Source organism: Rhinatrema bivittatum, chromosome 6 (assembly GCF_901001135.1).
Source record: "Rhinatrema bivittatum chromosome 6, aRhiBiv1.1, whole genome shotgun sequence".
NCBI classification, from domain to species: Eukaryota; Metazoa; Chordata; class Amphibia; order Gymnophiona; family Rhinatrematidae; genus Rhinatrema; species Rhinatrema bivittatum.
Genome location: NC_042620.1, coordinates 360708952 through 360731609, shown reverse-complemented (window position 1 = coordinate 360731609; position 22658 = coordinate 360708952).

Sequence of the window (22658 nt, the reverse complement as noted above, 5' to 3'; positions counted from 1 at the left end):
CTGCTACAGTCTTTGTTTTCACTACTTCCTCCAAAAGAGCATTCCATGAATCCGCTATCCTTTCTGTGAGCTTCAGACTGTGGCCCCTTGTTTTAGAGTTTCTTTTCAATTGCAAAAGATTTAATTGTGCATTAAAATATATTTTAGGTATTTAAATGTCTATATTATATTCCCTGACTCTCCTTTCTTCTAGGGTATACAAGTTCAGCTCCTGATTTCTCATCTCATATTTTCTTTCGTGCCATTCCCACACTATTTTGCTGGCTTTCTCTTAACAACTTCTAGCCTATCTTTATCCTTTTTGACATTCGGCCTCTAAGACTAAACACGGTGCAGGTGAGGCCTCACCATTGACAGGGGCATTATTACCTTCTTTTTCTATTGGTTATTTATCTCTCTATGCAGCCAAGCATCGCTCTGGCTCTGTCCACTGCCTTGTCACACTGAGATCATCAGATACTATCACCTCGAAGTCACTCTCTCTTGATCAGTCCATATAAGGAACCTTGGGTCAGCTCCTTTGGATTTTAGCATCCCAAATACATGACCTTGTACTTTTTTGCACTGAATTTTAGCTGCCAAGCCTTTGGCCAATCTTCAAGCTTTTTAGTAAAAATGACATGAGGCGGGTGGCACCTTTTAGACTAACCAGTTTCTTGAGGCATGAGCTATCAAGGACAGAGTCCACTTCTTCAGATACAATGACGACATGGACCCTGTTCTTAATAGCTCATGCCTCAAAAAATTGATTAGTCTAGAAGGTGCCACCTGCCTCATGTCATTCTTGCTATACCAGACTAACATGGCTATAATTCTGAAGATCCAAGCTTTTTAGGTCACTTTGCAGTCTGTCTACATATTAAAAATTGCCCACCTTGTTGCATAACTTTGTGTCATCTGAGAAAAAAGTAACTTTTCTTTCTAACTCTTACACAATATCACTCACAAAAATTTTGAATGTTAACAAATAAAAACAGAAAAAGTGTGTGTGTGTGTGTGTGTATGTATAAATATAAGATCATACCTAGTTAATGTGTGAATGGTAGAGGGGTATGAGCTCTTTGTGCTGCGGCGTAGTTAATGCATCCTTGTAGGATAATCTAAGAGGCCTATGGAGGCAGTTGGCGAACTTGCCCTGTAGCACGACAGTCTGGAGGTTCACCTATACTAACTGCCTCCCCCTCAGATTGAGCCTTGGGTTCTGGCGGTTGGCAGGACTTAGGTGGGTCCCTAGGGCAGTGAAGAGAATTAGAGTCCAAAGGCACACCAGGGTCAAGGTAGGCAGCAAACTGAGGGAATCAGAGACAGGCCAAGGTCATAACAGGTGGCTATCAAGAATGTTCAGATCCAAGCAAAGGGTCAGGACCAGGCAAGAGGTCAGGTACAGGTGGCAGACAGTCATGGTCAGGTTCAGACATGAAGTCAGGTCCAGGTGACAGGCAATCATGGTCAGGTCGAAGCAAGAGGTCATGCTCCTCAGATGACCTCCACAAACACCTAGTCTTAGAACTCCCCCTCATAGATGTTTCCACTCCTAATTTAGCCTTGCACTCATGGTACAATATAACAGAAATGGCGGCAAACAAACTCTGTCCATTGACAACTAAAAAACTCAAACACAACGTTTCTAAAAGACAACCATGGTTTAATGAAGAACTTCAAAATCTCAAACTTTCCCTTAGACAGAATGAAAGCAAATGGCGCAAAGCACCAACTGCATCTTCCCTCTCCGCGTACAAACTTGCCCTTCACCGCTACAAGAGCTCCACGTTAAAAACAAAAAGAGACTTCTACGCTAATAAGATCCATCACCTGATTTTCGACTCTAAAGCCCTTTTTGCTTACGTATCCAATCTAACTCAAATCAATGTACCCGACATTCCGCTCAACCAAGCTCAAGTAAAAGCAGAGGAGTTGGCCCTCTTCTTCAGCAACAAAATCTCTAACCTTCTAACACAGCTGACGCCCAATACCCTTTCTCCATCCAGCACTTATCTCCACCCTAACAAAGACATCTCTCTCAAATCGTTCGAACCTATCACAACTTCAGAGATCCTAAGAGTACTGAAAAAAATGAAACCCTCGTCTCACCCATTCGACCATATCCCGACTAAACTGCTTCTTCTAATTCCGGACACCATCTCCAAAGCTCTGGCAGACATTATCAACTGTTCTTTATCCCAAGGAATCTATCCAGACGACCTTAAAATGGCTTCTATCAAACGGCTCTTGAAAAAAACAAACCTAGATCCAGAAGACCCCACCAACTTTTGTCCAATCTCCAACCTCCCTTTCATAGCCAAGGTCATGGAAAAACTAGTTAACTCTAAATTATCGGTCTACCTCGAAGATCACAAAATTTTCTTCCCTACTCAATATGGCTTCCAGAAATCATTGTGCCGAATCACTTCTCATATCGTTGACAGATTACCTCATCATGGGCCTCGATAAAGGTCACACCTATTTATTGATCCTCTTGGACTTCTCAGCCGCTTTTGACACTGTTAACCACTCTATCCTCCTAAACTAGTTATCGAACATCGGCATAACAGGCACGGCACTAGCCTGGTTCAAAACATTCCTGAGAAACAGAGGCTACAAGGTCAAAATACACAACAAAGAATCTAAGCGCTATCCTTCCTCTCTAGGAGTCCCGCAGGGCTCATCCCTCTCACCTACACTCTTTAACATTTACCTTCTCCCTCTCTGCCAGTTATTAACCAAACTGAACCTTAAACACTATTTATACACTGACGATGTCCAGATAGTGATCCCCCTTAAAGAATCCATCAAAAAAACCCTAGACTTCTGGGAAACTTGCCTTCTTGAAATCAACTCCCTCCTCTCCAGTCTGAACTTAATCCTAAATTCTTCAAAAACAGAACTCCTTTTCATATCCACGGATAACAGCAACATCACCACAAATCCCCCAGCAAACTTACAAATAGCGCAAGTAAGAGACCTAGGAGCGATCATTGATAATTGGCTAAACCTAAAATCTTTTATTGACCAAACCACCAAGGACTGCTTTCATAAACTTCATGTCCTAAAACGAATAAAACCACTGTTCCACGCTCATGACTACAGAACAATAATCTTCTCTAAGTTAGACTATTGCAACTCCTTATTATTAGGTCTCCCATCATCGCACACTAAACCTCTTCAGATGGTTCAAAACAGGGCAGCCAGAATTTTGAAAAATACACGGAGAAGAGATCACATTTTTCCAATCCTCAAAGACCTACATTGCTTGCCAATTCATTATAGAATCTTATATAAGTCCATTACCACAATCTACAAAGCTATCCATCAATACGCTCCGCTTAATCTACAAATCCCTTTCAGAAAACATACCTTCTCCAGACCCATAAGAGAGTACTATAAAGAATCTCTACAGGTACCTCACTCCAAAACCTCCCTTTATATAACCTTCAGAGACAGGGCATTCTCCACAGCAGGACCTCCTCTATGGAAATCTATCCCACCGGATCTGCGGCAGGAACCCTGCCTCCCAACATTCAGGAAAAGACTCAAAATGTGGCTATTTAAAAAAGCCTTTCCAGACACCGAATGAATCTTAATTCACCACTAACCAACTTCCAGTCATTACCCTAACGCAGAAAACTATAACATTGCAAATGGCATAACCTAGTAAATACCATAAATTTTGTAAATGCATTCTGTTAAAGTTTGTTAAATGTATTCTGTTAAATTCCTATCGCCTTTCTCTGCTCCTAGTTGTACATTTCCCTGTTTTATTGTAACTGCAATTGTTTTCGCTCAGCACCTGTTATTTGTTCTTTTTATTGAAACCTATTATTACACCCCCTTGTTCATTGTAAACCGGCATGATGTGATACTTATCACGAATGCCGGTATAGAAAAAACTCAAATAAATAAAAAATAAATAAAATAAAAAGATGCAGAGAGTCAGGACAAGGGTAGACATAGACACAGAAGACCCTGGACAAGATGGGCAAAACAAGACAAGGCTAGACAAGGAAGGCTGGATGAAGAAGACTGGAGAAGACAAGACTGGATGAGGCAAGGCTGGACGAGGCAAAACTGGTGAAGACAAGGCTGGACAAAAATCAGAAACCGGGAACCCTAGGCAATATGCATTGTAAGGCAGGAGACCTGTTGCTGAGATGTCAGTGTCAGGTCTGAAGGCATCTTAAATAGTGCAGGTGGCAGACGTCATCAAAGGGTACTGCAAGGACTTTTCCCTCTTATGGATTCTTTTAAGTCCTGAAGTGCCGAGGGCAGGAGAGGACCAGGAAGAAGATGGCATCTGATCGCCACATGCCATTCCTAGCAGCACGCTTGTACTGGTGGCATCCTTGCTGTGGAGGGAGGACCTGCCAAGCCTGGGATGAGTGCGATGGCTCACAGGGCTGACCTGTGAGAACACTCATTGTAACATATTGGACTAACTATTTATACCTAAAACTCATGGGTACCAGGATGACACCACAATATGTCAGTCTTTTTATGGCATTAATAGAGCAGACATTTTTGAATAAACATTAGCCTAGACCAGGGGTCGGGAACCCATGGCTCGCGAGCCAGATATGGCTCTTTTGAGGGCTGCATCTGGCTCGCAGACAAGTGTCGCCATACTTCGCGGTTCCCCGCTGACCCAGCTGCTCCCCGGTCCTCCGCCGCCTGGGCTTAAAATGCTGTCAGCCCGGGCGGAACGCGGCAGGACAGCTGGAGTCAGCGGCACCGGCGTGCTCTCTTCTCCCCCCCCCCCCCCCCCGCGGCCCGGAAGAGGAAGTGGAGAGCATCGGGTGCCTGCGCGGGAAGAAGAGACCACACTAGCGTGGTCTCTTCTTCCGCGCAGGCACCCGATGCTCACCACTTCCTCTTCCGGGCCGCGGGGGGGAGGAGAAGAGAGCACGCCGACTGGAGTCATCCGGGTGCCTGCGCGGGAGTCATCGGGTGTCAGCCGGGTGCCAGCGCTGGAGTCATCGGGTGCCTGCGCGGGTCTTCCCGCGCAGGCACCCGATGCTCTCCACTTCCTCTTCCGGGCCGCGGGAAGAAGAGAGCACGCCGGTGCTCTCTTCTTCCCGCGGCCCGGAAGAGGAAGTGGAGAGCATCGGGTGCCTGCGCGGGAAGACCCGCGCAGGCACGCTAGTGTCCGACGGGAAGAAGACTGCAGCGCGGCTCGGAGGAAAATGAAAATCTTCAACCGCGGCCGATGGGACTCCGCCTTCGCCTCCGCGAGGGCTGAAAATGAAGGAGGTTAGCGTTGGGAGGTGGCTGCTGCTGCCGCGAGTTCCCGGGGGGGGAGAGAGAGAGTGAATGAATGAGCGAGCAAGCATGTGTGTTTGAGATCCTGTGTGTGTGAGTGAGAGATTGCATGTATGTGAATGATTGAGAGCCTGTATATGTGAAAGAGAGTATGTCTGTGATTGAGATCCTGCCTGTGAGAGAGAGAGCATGAATGTAAGTTTACCATTGGGAACCTGTATGTGTAAGTTTGTAATTGAAAACCTGTTTGTTTGAAAGAGTATGTGTGTATGATTGAGATCCTTTGTGTGTGAGAGAGATCATGTGTATGTATGATTAAGAGCCTGTGTGTATAAGTAAGAGAGAGATCATGTGTGTCTGTGTCTGATTGACAGCTGGTTTAGGTGATGGAGCATGTGAGTATGTGATTGAGAGCCTGTGTTTAAATGAGAGAGAGAGACCATGTGTGTCTGTGTGATTGAGAGCTGATTTAGGTGAGGGAGCATGTGAGTATGTGATTGAGAGCCTGTGTTTAAATGAGAGAGAGAGACCATGTGTGTACTACATACTACAAGCATTCAGCAAACAACCATCCTGCAAGCAGTCAGCTAACAACCACCCTGCAAGCATTCAGCTAACAACCACCCTGCAAGCATTCAGCTAACAACCACCCTGCAAACAGTCAGCTAACAACCATCCTGAGCAAAACAACCATACTACAAGCATTCAGCAAACAACCATCCTGCAAGCAGTCAGCTAACAACCATCCTGAGCAAACAACCATACTACAAGCATTCAGCAAGCAACGATCCTGAACAAGCAACCATCCTGAGCAAACAACACTCAAGCAACAGCAAAACAACTACCTCTCAGCACTCTACATTAAAGCAAAAGACTCACAAAGACTGCCTTCTCCCCCCGGTCCATCAACAGCACAAACGCAGCACCACTACAACACAAGCGCTACACGCTAAAATGTTCCCCACCTTCCCAATACCTATTTTACAACACAGCCTGTCAGCAATAGGAAAACCTAACAGATCATTCATACTACAACACAAACGACAGGCGCTACACCGAAACCTTAAATCATTCACCCCAATTTTGATAACACTCATCACCCAACTCTTAGGCCTCACTGTATTCTCACTTTCACTATTCAATGCACAATCTCTGTCCAAGAAATCTCTAATCCTCAACGACTATCTCCTTGATACCAAACCAGATATATGTGCTATAACAGAAACATGGCTCAAACCCACGGACACAGCAATTATAAACCAACTCCCCACATCAAACTACGACATCTTCTCCATCCCCCGACTGAAAAAAAGAGGAGGAGGACTCCTATTTGCATCAAAAAAAGACCTCGGGTTCATCCAGCACCCATACAACTCAGACTCTAAGCTAGAAATGGGTCTCTTCACCTCGGAACAACTACAAATCCTACTCGTCTACGCCCCTCCGGGCTTCCTTGAGACAGACCCCTCCCCCTTAGTAGAGGAAATCACAACCCTCATCAAACTGGACGCTCCAGCAATTATCCTAGGAGATTTTAATCTGCATGTGGACAACCCTACCCCATCATCCAGCTGTGAATCCTTTCTCTCAGCCCTCTCAGCCCTGGGTTTCAAACAATTAGTTACCAAACCCACACACAAAGCAGGCCACACGCTGGATCTTATCTTTATTAACCCAGGCATCAAACATTCTTCACGCCTCAAAAGCAAGAAGGTCCCTTGGTCTGATCACTCACTTATCTCAACCGCATTCTCATTGAATAAACCCTCCACCTCCAAAGGGCCCTCACCATCTTTCCCATACAGAAGATCCTGCTCTACAGAAGACCTCAGCTCACACCTAGCCTCTCAACTTCCATCCATTGATCTCTCAAACCCGAACACAGCTCTCCGCTCTTGGAAAGCCATCACAGATTCCATAGCCGACAAGCTATGTCCGCTAGCAACCAAAAAATCACTCCCAAACGCCTCCAAAAGACAACCATGGTTCACGGAAGAACTAAGAAAGCTAAAACAAAATCTAAGACAGAAAGAGAGCGACTGGCGCAAATCCCCAAGCACCAATACACGATCCATCTACAAAGCCACCCTCCATCAATACAAGTCAACTACCTCTAAATCCAAAAGGGACTACTATGCATCCAAGATTCACCACTTAATCTTCGACGCAAAAGCCCTCTTCGCCTATGTCTCCAATCTCACCCAAATCATCCCACAGGAGATTCCCAACGACCTAGCACAACCCAAAGCTGAAGAACTTGCTCTTCATTTTCACAACAAAGTCAACAGCCTTCTAACTCATCTGCCTTCTAATCCCACCGACCCTGCTCTTTACCAGTCTCTTCAACAATCATCCCCCAACAACAATGGTCTGGAAACACTTGAACCCATCTCTATCTTAGAGATACAAACTCTTATAAGAAGAATGAAACCTTCCTCCCATCCTTTGGATACTATCCCCACCAAACTGCTCCTGGCCATCCCTGACTCCATCGCTAAAACATTGTCGGACATCATAAACTGCTCACTCTCCCAAGGACTATATCCTGACGACCTCAAATTGGCCTCCATCAAACCTCTACTCAAGAAACCCAACTTGGATCCTAAAGACCCCAACAACTTCCGTCCTATCGCCAATCTCCCATTCATAGCCAAGATTCTAGAAAAAGTTGTCAATACTCAACTCTCCGAATACATAGAAGAAAACAAAATCCTATTCCAATCACAATACGGATTTCGCAAATCACTGAACACAGAATCCCTCCTCATCTCCATGTCTGACTTCATATTAATGGGCCTTGACAAAGGCCAATCCTTCCTCTTAATTCTACTGGACCTATCAGCCGCCTTTGATACGGTCAATCATTCCATTCTCACTTCCATTCTGGCTTCTATAGGTATCTCAGGCACCGCTCTCTCATGGTTTAAATCTTTTCTCTCCAACAGAGGCTTCAAGGTTAAGATACAGAACAAAGAATCTTCACGAATGGACGCATCCATAGGAGTCCCTCAGGGCTCCTCACTGTCACCTACACTCTTTAACATTTATCTTTTACCTATCTGCCAACTCCTCTCCAACCTTAACCTCAAACATTTTCTCTACGCCGACGACATCCAGATCGTGATACCCATTAAAGAATCTTACACAAAAACATTGGTTCACTGGGAAAACTGTCTCTTCGAAATTAAACATCTCCTGGCTAACCTAAACCTAGTTTTAAACTCCTCTAAAACAGAACTGCTTCTCATCTCCCCAGATAACAATGCCATCTCTAATCCTCCAACTATCCCAACTACTACACAGGTGAGAGATCTAGGAGTATTAATTGATAACCGGATGAACCTTAAAGCTTACATCAACAGAACCACCAAGGACTGTTTCCACAAACTCCAAGTTCTGAAAAGAATTAGACCACTCTTCCACACTCAGGACTTCAGAACCATTCTACAAGCTATCATTTTTTCTAAGATCGATTACTGTAACTCTATCCTACTGGGCCTACCTTCCTCCTATACTAGACCCCTCCAGATGTTACAAAACGCTGCGGCAAGATTACTGACAAACTCCAGGAGGAGGGACCATATATCTCCAATCCTAAAAGATCTCCACTGGTTGCCTGTTCACTTTAGAATCCTCTACAAATCTCTTTCCATAATATACAAAACCATCCATCAACACACCCCACTCGACTTACAATTCCCATTCCAAATTTATAACTCCTCCAGACCAACAAGAGACACACTCAGAGGATCTCTTCAAGTGCCCCCAGCCAGAACTACCAAACACATTACCTTGAGAGATCGGGCCTTTTCAACAGCCGGCCCCCTTCTATGGAACTCCATCCCACCGGACCTTAGACAGGAGCCCAGCCTCCCAACCTTCAGGAAGAGACTTAAGACCTGGCTGTTTAAAAAAGCTTTCCCGGACACCGATTAATTCTATTCAGCCAGATTCTACCACTTCCACATGTAAAAATGTTATTACTAATGTAAATACCTATACCTAATGTTATTCTCTCCCTTTTCTTCTCTCCTCCCAGTTCTTTTACCTTGTTATTTGTAACTGCTTCCTTCTACACAAATAGGTTATTGAATTGTTCACTGTACACCCCTGTTATATGTAAACCGGCATGATGTGTTTGCAACATGAATGCAGGTATATAAAAATTTTAAATAAATAAATAAATAAAATAAATGTGTGTGATTGAGAGCTGATTTAGGTGAGGGAGCATGTGAGTATGTGATTGAGAGCCTGTGTGTAAATGAGAGAAAGAGAGGACATGTTTGTAAGCATGTGAATGAGAGTCTGTGTGTGAGAGAAAAAGACAGCATGTATTTATGTGATTGAAAGCCTGTGTGTGTGTAAGCGTGAAAAGATAGACAGCATGTGTGTAAATGTGTAATTAAGAGCCTATATAAGTGAGAGAGAAAAAACATTTGTATATGTGAGTGACTGAGAGCATGTGTGTATAGGTGTGTCATTGAGAGCCAGTGTGAGAGAGAGCGCTGGTATGTGACTGAGAGAGGAGAAAGTTCCAAGCAAACCACCCCACCTCCTGCTAATTCAGAACAATCTCAGGACACCTGGATATCAAACGTTCCCAGGTATGCAGAGCAAAAAAATTTTTGTATCCTTATTATTTTTCATTACTGGATCTTTGTGTCTGCTATTTTGAAATATTTTGTTGGTATCTGGAAATGTTTTATATGAGTTTTTAATTATTGGATATTCCACTCATCAGCTGTTTCGAAATATGTTCTTTTTGTTAGTACAGTTTTACTGCTGATGATTTTATATTTCTTGATTTGTTTTATAAGGATGTGTGATGTTTCTTTTTTCCTTTGTTACACTGCATACAGAGACTCTGGCTTGTTGCAGTTTCCAATTCAGTTTTTGTCTGCATGCTTCTTGTTATGCGTTTTGGTCTCTTTATTCTATGTTAGGTGAGGGACAGCACGTGATTCAGGTGAGGTTTTCTGCTGGCGTGTAGTTTCTGTGTAGGACTCTATAGCAGCCTGACTTGGTCCGTTTTCCTAATAGGAGATGTATTGGTGTCTTAAGGCCTGGTGTAATATTTTCAGAGACTTATTGTACTTTAAAAGTGTGATCTTCCATAAAATGCACACATTTACTTGTATTTAGTTTTAAACATATTGTATGGCTCTCATGGAATTACATTTTAAAATATGTGGCGTTTATGGCTCTCTCAGCCAAAAAGGTTCCTGACCCCTGGCCTAGACTCTTTAAATAGGTATATTGATGACATTTTTATGATTTCAACAGAAGAAGAGACTCTCAAACAGTCTTACAATTTCTTTAATGCATTCCATCCTTCAGCTTCAAAATTAACTACTTCTCAGAAAGAGTTAACTTTTTGGATACTATAGTTTCTATCAGCAGTGGCTATCTACAAACATCTGTGTGCAGAGAACTGACTGACAGATGCAGTTACCTTCTCATGTAAAAAAAAAAATTAATTATACATACTCAAGCCACACGATATCCCCAAATATGCTCTGATTCAAAACACAGAGATGAACACCTCAAAGTCCTGACTGAATCCTTCAAATACAAGGGCTACAAAACTGAAATCATCTACAAGAAGATTGTTCACTTGAAATATCCAGGACAAATCTACTGCAGTACAAAGACAGGTTGGTGTATACAAGCCAGAGCTGAAAAAAATAAGAAAAATCATTAAGAAACCTACAGTCACTACTCCTGGAATATTGGCATATACCCCTGCAATGTACCACACTGCAGATTATGCCAATGCATATCATAGGACTCCATAATCACCTATAGGGGGGAAACATTCAACAAAAGGGGATCCTACTCATGCTTCTCCTCTAAAGCAATGAGTGTTATTCATTGCAGAAAATATTAAGAAGCATACTACAGTGGTGAGACAGGCCAGACATTAAAAGCAAGAGTCAAGTCACAAAGGCACAAAATCAAACACCAGAAGGAAAATCAGGCAGACAGCTCCATGGGGGAGCACTTTTCAGAACCAAGTCACTGCATCAATAACCTTATCATCAGGATAATCAAAAGAAAATTTAAATCAATCCAGGAATGCAAGACTTTTAAAGTCAAAATGATCAGACACTTTGGAACTGACAAAAAAGGACTCGAGAGACCTAGATTTCTATCGCATTATATACTATAAAATTATACTGCTTGTCACCTTCTAATCACCTGTCAAGCCCCCTTACCCCTTCCCCTCCATTCTATCACTGGAATGCCTTTTATGATTCACTTATGGCAACCACACTACTCTATATTTCCTGGTAAATGTCATCTTTTATTCATTTGATCTGGAGAAGAGAGCATTAGCTCTCAAAAGCTAGTCAAGAAATGTATTGTTAATCCAATAAAAAGGTATTGCATTATATATTTTTTGTGTTCTCATTTGTTAACTTTTATTTTACTAGTGAAGTAGTTTGGCTGCCATTCAAGTGGACTAATATGGCAGCCAAACTACTTCACCAAAGTTATTGAAGAGAACCAGCCCCAGAAATGATTCCTGAGGCTCTGCTTTAATCACATCTCCTTCCCCGAATTATTCCTTTTACCACTACCCTCTTCATCTTCACTCATTCATTTCTAATCTAGTCCACCACTTTGCAACCCACCCCCAAGCTGCTCAATTTATTCAAGATCCTTCTATATGGGATAGAACCAAAAGCTTTTCTTACATCTAAGTAAACCACATTTAGTGTTTGCCTTTGATCTAATTCGCTAGTTACCCAATTGAAAAAATCAATCTGATTTTTTTGACAAGATCTGCCTCTATTAAAGCCATGCTGCCTGGGATCTCGCATCTCAGTGGATTGTAGGTAATTCACTGTCTTTTCCTTCAATAGCTTCTCCATTAATTTTCCCACCACTGAGGTAACGCTTACTTGACTATAGTTTGCAACTTCCTCTCTGTTACGGCTTTTGTGATGGACAATAGCTGCCTAATCCCATGGAACCACTTCTATCTCCATTGATCTATTAAATAAGTCCTTTAGTGAACTTACCAGAATCTCTCTGATCTACCTTAGTATCCTTGGATGTATTTCATCTGGCCTCATGGCTTTGTCCATTTTTAGTTTCTCAAGTTCTATACAAACATACTCTGTTGTGAATGGTCTGACATCTATCCTACTCCCATTTGTACTGTTATGAACAATCAATGGTCCATCTCCATGTTTAGCATTTCTTCTTTCTTATTGTCCTTCAAACATTGTTTCCCATCACTTTCTAACCTTACATTTCCATATCTGTTCTTCCTTCTTTCTCTGATATAAAGTTTTGTCACTTTGTTTTGCCTCTTTAGCAATATTTTCTTCTTCTCATACTTTTGACAACAGGAAGGTCCATATTTCAGCTTGTTAGCCAGATAAACATATCCAAATAACTAGTGCTGTATATTCAGCAGCACTGCTGCACCACTGAATATACCCAGCTATCTTAAAATTGTTAGCTGAATAAGTTTTCCCAGCTAATTTTAGGACAGATCTATGGGCCTACCAGAGATATAGAAACATAGAAACATAGAAATGACGGCAGAAGAAGACCAAACGGCCCATCCAGTCTGCCCAGCAAGCTTCACATTTTTTTTCTCATACTTATGTGTTTCTCTTAGCTCTTTGGTTCTATTTCCCTTCCACCCCCACCATTAATGTAGAGAGCAGTGATGGAGCTGCAACCAAGTGAAATATCAAGCTTGATTAGTTACGGGTAGTAGGGGAAGTAACCGCCGCAATAAGCAAGCTACACCCATGCTTATTTGTTTTACCCAGACTGTGTTATTCAGCCCTTATTGGTTGTTTTTCTTCTCCCCTGCCGTTGAAGCAGGGAGCTATGCTGGATATGCGTGAAGTATCAGTTTTTCTTCTCCCCTGCCGTTGAAGCAGGATATGCATTGAAAGTGAAGTTTCAGGCTTATTTGGTTTGGGGTAGTAACCGCCGTAACAAGCCAGCTACTCCCCGCTTTGTGATAGCTGGATAAGTCATCTGGCTGACTCTGAATAACTTATCCAACTAACTGAGCCCCTCCCAGTTATACCCCTGGAATGCCCCTAACTTATCCAACTAAATTCTAGCTGGATAACTTATTACCCGGCTACAATTTATCCTCAATTATTCAGCTAAATGCTTTTGAATATGGACCTCCTGCTTTCTTTCTACCAAATATTCTTCCCTGCATTTATTTTCTTTACATCCTTTGTAATTTTTGAATACTAATCTTTTGATTCAGTATTCTAAGAGTAATGTCCATTGAGCCAAGTCACAAAATTAAATCAAAAAACTAACACAAGAGGGAAAAAAGCTATAAAACAAAGGCCTGGATTTATCAAAATGCGGTAAGTACCGCATGCGATAGCAAAAGAGATGTGTTTTCTGCTAATGTAGCACTGGGGGACCAGTTTTTAATATATGAATGAGAGAGAGAGAGAGAGAGAGAGAGAAACTGGCCATAATAGCATGTCCCATAGGCAGGTATCTGTATTCCTATGATAGGCCCACCTAGTAACTCGAGGTGGGGATTAGGTAAGAGTGTAGGGGGTTAGGGGCCACTTTGACATTCTACGTGACACCTACGAACAGAACAGTGGTCTCTTGTGAAGATTTGCTGGCCTTTGGAGTGAGGAAACTCACTCCAAGATGAGATTTGGGCAATGTTCTCTCATCCTAGCTTGGTACCACTGTTCTGTTCGTAGGTGTCACGTAGAATGTCAAAGTGGCCCCTAACCCCCTACACCAGGGGTCAGGAACCTATGGCTCGGGAGCCAGATATGGCTCTTTTGATGGCTGCATCTGGCTCGCAGACAAATCTTTAATAAAAAAGTAAAAATCTAACAAAGTCCCCCACCCTCCTGACCCCCCCAAGACCTGCCAAAAGTCCAGCGGGGGTCCAGGAGCGATCTCCTAGACTTCGGCGGTCGGCTGCCAGTAGTTAAAATGGTGCCGACGGCCCTTTGCCCTCACTATGTGTCACTGGGGTCAACCAATGGTGGCGGTAGCCCCTGTGACATAGTAAGGGCAAAGGGCCGTCGGCTGCCAGTAATCAAAATGGTGTCGACGGCCTTTGCCCTTACTATGTCACAGGGGCTACCGCCGCCATTGGTCGACCCCAGTGACATAGTGAGGGCAAAGGGCCGTCGGCGCCATTTTGACTACTGGCAGCCGACAGCCCAAGTCCAGGAGATCGCTCCCGGACCCCCGCTGGACCACCAGGGACTTTTGGCAGGTCTTGGGGGGGTCAGGAGGGTGGGGTTTGTAGTAAATTAATTTTGGAGGTCTTGGGGGGTGTCAAGAGGGTGGGGGGTTTTGTTAGATTTTTACTTTTTTATTAAAGATTTGTCTGCGAGCCCTGGACCCCCGCTGGATCACCAGGGACTTTTGGCAGGTCTTGGGGGTGTCAGGAGAGTAGGGGGTTGTAGTAAATTAATTTGGTAGGTCTTGGGGGAGTCAGGAGGGTGGGGGGGGGGGTTGTAGTTAGTATGGCTCTCACGGAATTACATTTTAAAATATGTGGCATTCATGGCTCTCTCAGCCAAAAAGGTTCCCGACCCCTGCCCTACACTCTTACCTAATCCCCACCTCGAGTTACTAGGTGGGCCTATCATAGGGATACAAATACCTGCCTATGGGACATGCTATTATGGCCAGTCTCTCTCTCTCTCTCTCTCTCTCCTTCAAATCATCTGAAATAAGCCTTACAGGACACATCGCAAATGGTGATAAAACCTTACCGCATGATCATGGCTGCTATCACACAGCCTAACGCATTTGAAAGAGGTGTAGTTAAAATCTGCATTATGGCTGTGCAATAGCTCTTCACAGAGAGGCTAACCCAGCCCACACTCCTCCCATTTTTGGAATTTGCATCGCACCATACGATATGGTGCGATCGCATGCGGTAAACATGTTTTTGTATGCGTTAAAGGCCTATCGCATGCGAAAACGGGGCTTTTCGCATGCGATAAGCCCTTAACGCATGCGAAAACGCCTTACCGCATTTTGAAAAATGACCCCCAAAGTGACTTGGCTAACTATTGAACTACATGAACAGAAATAAACCTTACTCTAAACCCCTTTTTCTGGGACAATATATTGCCCATTAGCAAAGAAAGAAAAGGAGCTAAATAGTGGCATGAGCTTGTTGCATAGTTCTTATAGGGGCTTATAAAATAATGTAATAAACCTTGCACAAACCAATTTTTGCTTGGGCTTGCAAATAAATTTGATGGGTTTGTTAAAAAGCCATTTAAATACCCATTCAGTGGAAGTGCACAGAACTTCCCAATGACAGATTCCAAGTCAATCTCTACATTACGCTTTACGGTCCCCAGTGCGGCAGACTATGCAGTGTTCACCACCTTGGCAGGAGTAAGGGGGAGAGGGAATAATGATCATTTTTTAAGGGTAACACCTAGTAGCCGGATATATGGCTCATGTTTACAAGGTTCCAGAAAGTGCCTTAGTGCATGGCCTCTGGCACACGACCATTGCTGCAGTGACTACATACATTGTAGGGTTTATAAATTAGGGAGAAAAAATTCTTGGGTTGTTTTGAATTAAGGCTGATGGCACCAGATCCCAGAGCTGGTTTTGATTGAGCTTGAAGTACAAAGGAGTAGGAGAAAACTACCAGGTTAAAAAAAAGCCACTTAATGCAAAATGATTTAGCATGTACATTTATTTATTTATTTATTTAAAATTTTTATATACCGGCATTCATGATACAATCACATCATGCCGGTTTACATAGAACAGGGGTGTACAAAGAACAAATGAGTAACCTATTAGTGAGGATAAAAAACATAAAAAAATAGTATAGTCACACTCATAGGCATCAGAATGGGGTGGACCACAGGGGCCAAGGCCCACTCAAAATCTGGCCTTTCCCATAGAATCACTGCAGAAGATCCAGGGCCAGGCTGGGCAGGCAGTAGGGTTAGGTGGCAGGAGGAAGAGAGCAGTGGTCCATTGGTCATGACCTCCACCTCTGTGCTCTGTGCCGGACTGCTGCTTTGAATCACATGGGACTTTGTACAGACTCACATTTCAAAGCAGCGCAGATCTGCTAGCATATTGGGTACACATGTCCACAGTTTGGCCAGACCTAAACAAGGTGGCTCAGCAATATCTTTCCTGCCCACCAAACAGCGTGCCCAGTGAATGTGTCTTCTCAATGGCAGTAGACATCATGAAACCTTATTGCTCAAAGGTGGTGCCAGAACAATGAAGAAAAGCTGGCCTTTTTGAAAATCATTCTGCCTTTGCTTGGGTTTTCAGAATTTCCTTGCAAGTGACAAGGTTACTGAAAGCACCTTGAAGGCCTTGCTGCTGCTCTGCCTACCTGCCATGCCCCAGATGTATCACCTTAGGGGTCTTACTGCCACATGCCTACTAGCCGTGCCTCTGATATAACAACTTTGGAGGTCTTGCTGCTACCGCTCTGTCTAATTCAGGTCTAAATTTAGGCATAGGCAACTGCCTAGGAACCAAATTTTGAAGGTGCCAAATATCAGGCCAAAGAGGAGCTTGCTCCTGCTTGCTATAGGACAGTGTCCTGGCAGAGCTTCAAAGGGACAGCACCGTGACAGTTTCCCTATGGGTGAAAAATCTTAAATCCAGCCCTGGACTACCTGCTACACCTGAGATATACCACCTTAAGGGATCTTGCTGCTACTGCTCTGCCTACCTGCGATGTCCACCTTGGAAGTCATGCTCTTAATATGCCTCCCTGCCATGCCTATTATTTACCATCATGGGAGTTTGGGTGCATCTGTGTTGTTTGCTGACTGGATATTAGCCTAATCCTCTCACCCTCTTTCTTTGTTGGTTATTCTGGGGTGTTTTGTCCTCCAAAAAATAAATATGAAAAAAGAAAAATAGTACAAGTTTCTCCTCCCACCCTACCTGTTTTATGCTTCTCCATTTCACTTATTGCTGGAGGCCCGGCAGCTATAAATGCTTTTTTTTTTATTTGGAAGGATTGGAGAGGAGGTCCTGCCCAGCTCGGGATTTTGTTATTTGTGGTGGTGAGGGTACAAATCAGGCTAGAGTCCCACATTAAAGTTTCATTTTTTTAAAGGATCGCCCCGTAACCAGATATCTTTTGAAAATATCTGGTTGTGGCAGGTTATTTGGCCACACAAGGCTGAATAACTTTAGGCCTGTTCTGAAGTAGGTCTAAAGTTATCTCACTAACTTATCCTTAGATTCATTAGATTCATCAAAATGCTATAAATATAGCAGAAATAGCGCCTGTGATAAAACAAAATGGGCATGGTTAGGCTAATTCTAATACAGTATCACAGTGCATGTCATTTTACACAGCACGCATTGATTTATGCATGGCATGCTATTTGGTTTATGTATACCAGCTGCCTCTTTAGAGACAGAGCACTATATATATATATATATATATATAGAGAGAGAGAGAGAGAGAGATAAAATAGAAATAAAGAAAGTAAAGGACCCTGCTAAGGGTCCTTTACAGGTATAACCTTTACAGTATCATCTATATCTCATTTGTTGACCCTTATTTCTACAGATTCAGCTAATACAGCAACCAAGATATGTTTTTAGGAAGAAGAAAGATCCTTCTCTTTACTTGTTCCATTCACCTTAGCTCTTTGCAGGCTGTAATAGCATTATCTTTTCTAAGAATTATAGTGAACTTTTGAGACCACACAGGTTACTTACTCAGATGTTATCTTCTTCCATTCACTTCCACTTGCATGCACATACACATTGGAAGTGTGCCTCTGGAGATGAAGGACCTATGTGTTGCTGCTGTATGCATTTTTTTGTTTATGTCTATTCTGGTTTAATGGTAAATGTCATATTTTTCACTTAGCACTAAAGCAAACACCAAATGCAAAATTCAATATGCATCCTGTATCAAACTAAAGTCATCCAATAATAAGAAAGATGCTGCCATGCATTGTCTATAATAAGTCCAGGAAAGAATGTATTTTTAATTTGGAATTTGTTTATAAGAATGCAAAAAATATATATTTAACCAATACACTAAATAGATATTTCCATAAAGTAACAAAGCACATAGGCAACTTAAAAGTTTTTTTTAGCTACCGTAAGTAGCTTCTTTCCTTTATCAGAAAACTCCTTTAAACTGCAGACCACTTTTGTCTGCATTAAAATACTTGAAAATAATTTTAAATAAGAAAAATGACTAAATATTAGTGATTTTATATTCTGCATAATAATTTGCTTTAGCTGGTTCTGTTGGTAACTACAAAACTTTCGCACTCAACAATTCTGTTCTTAAAATAGCAAACAGATAAAAATTTATTTGCATAAATAATACATTTAGTACTAAACAATAATACATCTAAAAAATGAACTACATAAAATCAATTTAAGCTTTATGTATAAATTAAATATGGAGGTTTTAAGGATCATTATGTATCTTATATTACCTCTAATATACTTCATTATGCCCAAACAAAGCTACTGTGTACTTTCTGGTAAATAATGCAACAGTTTAATTATCTACTTTATGTTCTGTAATGTAGAATGAAATATATTGAATGGACAATTTTGTATTCAGCTCCTTTTGCTATCTTTAAATTTGCTATTAATGCCACTGGTGAAAGTACTTGTTTAGCTGCCTCAGAGAGTCCTCAAGGGCCAGAATGTTACCAAGACAAATCTCAGGAATCCCCAGTGGTAATTTCCTGAAAAAGAAAAAGGGAGGGTTACCAGGCTGGGACCAATGGCAGCCTCCAACTTCCACTTCAGCTGCAACGAGGAAAAGGAAGCAAGTCCGCAAAGGTTTCAGATAGGTAACCTGGCGTGGCCTGGCAGAAGACCGCCACTGGAAAACTATACAGTATGCAGAAAGTTGGGATGGGAAATGGAGCATTATCACTGACTAATGTTGGAAATGATAGAAGGGCATGGTCATGGACATGAGGTGATTAAGTATTTTGCATGCTATAGGCATTGTTCTGCGGTGTGAACTCTGATGCAAAATTCCAAGTCTCTGAGAAGCTGAACTAGGAATTGGAGTTTGCTTACGGTCACCTCTGTCCCCTTATTTGAGTTGAATGCCAGACATATAATGGCCCTCTTTTCTCTAGGGGATCACATTTCTCAGGCCCTTAAAAACATGACATGAAATTTCCACCCCATCCTCAGGACTAAAAAAAAGATATCTACTACAAATCAGCACAGTGACTCCAACCAACAAAATGCAGATTTGAATCCCTTTTGGTGAATTAAACTTGCCTTCAGGAAAACAATTTATTATTAAATGAGTAGCTGCAAAAGCTCATGTTTATCTTACACATCTCAGTGGGGGCAGGGAGTATGATCACAACTGTAGGGCTGCCAGTTCTCTGTTTACAGGTGCTAATCCACTGTCACCTGATTGTGAAATTGCTCATTGCTGAGTGCTAATTGGAACCTAGCACAAGGGGAGGCATGACAAGCAATGTTCTACTCTGTAAAGCCTCAGCTTCATATTCTTTCACTGAAAACATTTCTGTATTCACCCCAAATCTTTCTGGTCTCTGGAGGGTAATTAGGAAATACTTCTGTCTTTGCTGAACAGTGACTGTCATCAAAGTTCATCCATAAAAAGTAGGGAGGACAGTTTTTGTTTTGACTGGATGAAGGGATTATTGCGCTCAAAATTTTGTAAGAAATGTATTTAATCCGATAAAAAAAAGGGGTTCCCTGAAATTTTTTGACCTTTTTTCTACATATATAACTAAAATACACTATTATTCATAGCCTGAAAAGTAATATTAAGAGGTCTGTGTACTATAGCATTTTTAAATCATCCATTAGCACACATTATTAGGTGAATTTTAAAAGCTCGATGCGCCAAAACCGGGAGAGATGTGAGTATGTTGGGTCAGCACACGCCAAGTGGATTTTAAAAGACGCCCAAGTACGTGCGTATCTCTCAGCACACACACACAAATAAAAAAAATCAAAAAAATGGCGGGGCAAGGGCATGGTCTTGGCAGGGCGTGGGCATCCCAGGATTTATAAATTAAACCAGCACGTAAAAACTTGTGCGCACAAGCACGCTCTGCGGTCCCCTACCACATAATTTTACTTCTGTAAAGGATGTCATGTAAGTCCTAAAATAAAAAGTATAGGCATATCAGCAGGGTTTTAAGGGTCAGGGTTAAGAGGGGAAAAGGAAGGCTATTTAAATAGGGGGTTACCTGGGTGAACTGGGAACAAAGTGGTTTAACTGGTAATTGCATCGGCATGCATTTCTATTAAAGTCCCCCCACTTATGCGCTAGAGGCAGTAGGTGCATGCACATATAAAATTGTGTACACATATATGCATGTTCAGCCTATGTTAGTCTATGCGCGCACATATGCACGTATGTTATATAAAATGGCCTCGTCCCTGGTTGCAAGCCAGCATATGTGCGTGCATGTGCGCCTACACGCACTGGTATTAAAGTTACCATCTAAGGTGGTAAGAGTGAAGGAGTCACCTAGTGGCTAGAGCAGCTGGCTGCGAACGAGGGAAGCCAAGATTCAAATCCTGCTGATGCTCCTTGTGACTTTGGGCAAACCACATCACCCTCAATTACTTCAGGTACATAGATAGGACCTGATTTAATAAGCTTTCCCTAGAATGGGCGAAAACCCTTAGTAAATTAGGGCATTAGATTGTAAGTCCTTTGAGGACTGGGAAATACCTACTGTACCTAGATGACACCCAATAAAGACCAAAAGGCCCGTCCAGTCTGCCCAGCAGCGATTTTATGTGCATTTACCCCAAGCAGATCAAATTCTCACAGGGAACCTGCCCCAAATTCCACTGTGTCCCCTTTAGAGTTGCAAATGTTGATCCATGCAGGTTTCCTCATGACCATCCAGGAAGCACAATGCAGTTATAACACTGCTGCCGTGGGCTGCAACTGTTGCTCAGCAAAGGCTGCGTTGTTCCCGCATAACCATTCTCTTGCCATCAGGGATCTTCTGTGTTTCTCCCATGCTTTCTTGAAGTCTGCCACTGTCCTCATCATCCCCTGCTCCTCCAGGAAGTCATTCCAGGCATCCACCACCTTTTCTGAAAAAATACCTCCTGACATTGTTTCTAACTCTACCCCCTTATAGCTTCATATTGTGACTCCTAGCTCTACAGCATCCTTTACCTTGAAAATGCCTGGATTCCTGCGGATTAATACCTTTCAGGTATTTAAATGACTGTATCATATCATCTTCACTTCCTTCAATCTCATCTCATAGGGCTTCCCCTACAAACCCTGCACCATTTTGATTGCCCTTCTCTGTGGCTGACTAGCCTCAAAAAGAAGGCAAAATATAAATCAGAAATTAAATTAACAGTTAATTTTAATGTGGTCATTATCTGCCAAATTAACACCCTTTATACTAAAGGGCATTCAGTATTTGTTACAACCTCTGGCCCACAGCCAGCACTGTAATCCCCAACTGGACTCCTTCAATCACAATCTGGATTTCCTATGCTCAGAATGACCCGGATAATGACATTTTGGCTAACCACCAGCCACTTAAATTTGTAGCATTACATTTATTGATATATTTCTCACTTGCTATCCTAAATTTTGTTGTAATATCTGCATTTTTAATCGCTTGAACTATAAACTGAAACTTGTATGCCTGCCTCTAGAATGTTTTAAATTGTAAACTGTAACCTATACATGCTGAATTTTGCTGATCATTATATCTTATACTTAGGGGAAGATTTAAAAACATACGCATGTGCGTCCATGTGCATGTGGTTCCTGGCGCGCGCACATGGACGTGCCGATTTTATAACATGCGCGCGGCCATGCGCGCATGGTATAAAATATGATACCCAATGTTAATATCGGTGCGCACATGTGCAGGCGGGTCGAGATTCGCCTGTGCGGGGGGGGGGGGGGGGGGGAAGGAACTTTCTAAAGTATGCACAGTGATGCGATCGGGTCTTTGCCCAGTTCCCTCTCAGTACACTCCAATTAACTACCCAACTTCCCTTTTCCCCTCTCTACCCCGACCCCTAAACCCCATGTAACTACTCTATTTTTTAAAATTTAAAACACCTGCTCCTTTGAGCAGAAGTAAGTTGCGCGTGTCGACCGACTGCTGGCGCATGCTTTCCTGGGACAGGGCCTAATGGCCGCTGTCTCGGCCCACCTCAACCCTGCCCCTGGCCTGCCCTGTTCAAGGAACCCGACACTTTGGCGCATATCGGGAGACAGGTGCATGGCTGGGCTGTTTTTAAAATGCTGAAAGTCTTTAGCCATCGCTTAAAAAGAACACAAAGTTTAAATGTTTAAAAACTTATTTTTTTTCACTGTTTGAAAAATATCAAATATAGCTAAAGTGAACCCTCCCTTATTCCAAAATAATGTTAATGACTTTGCATTACTTATAAGC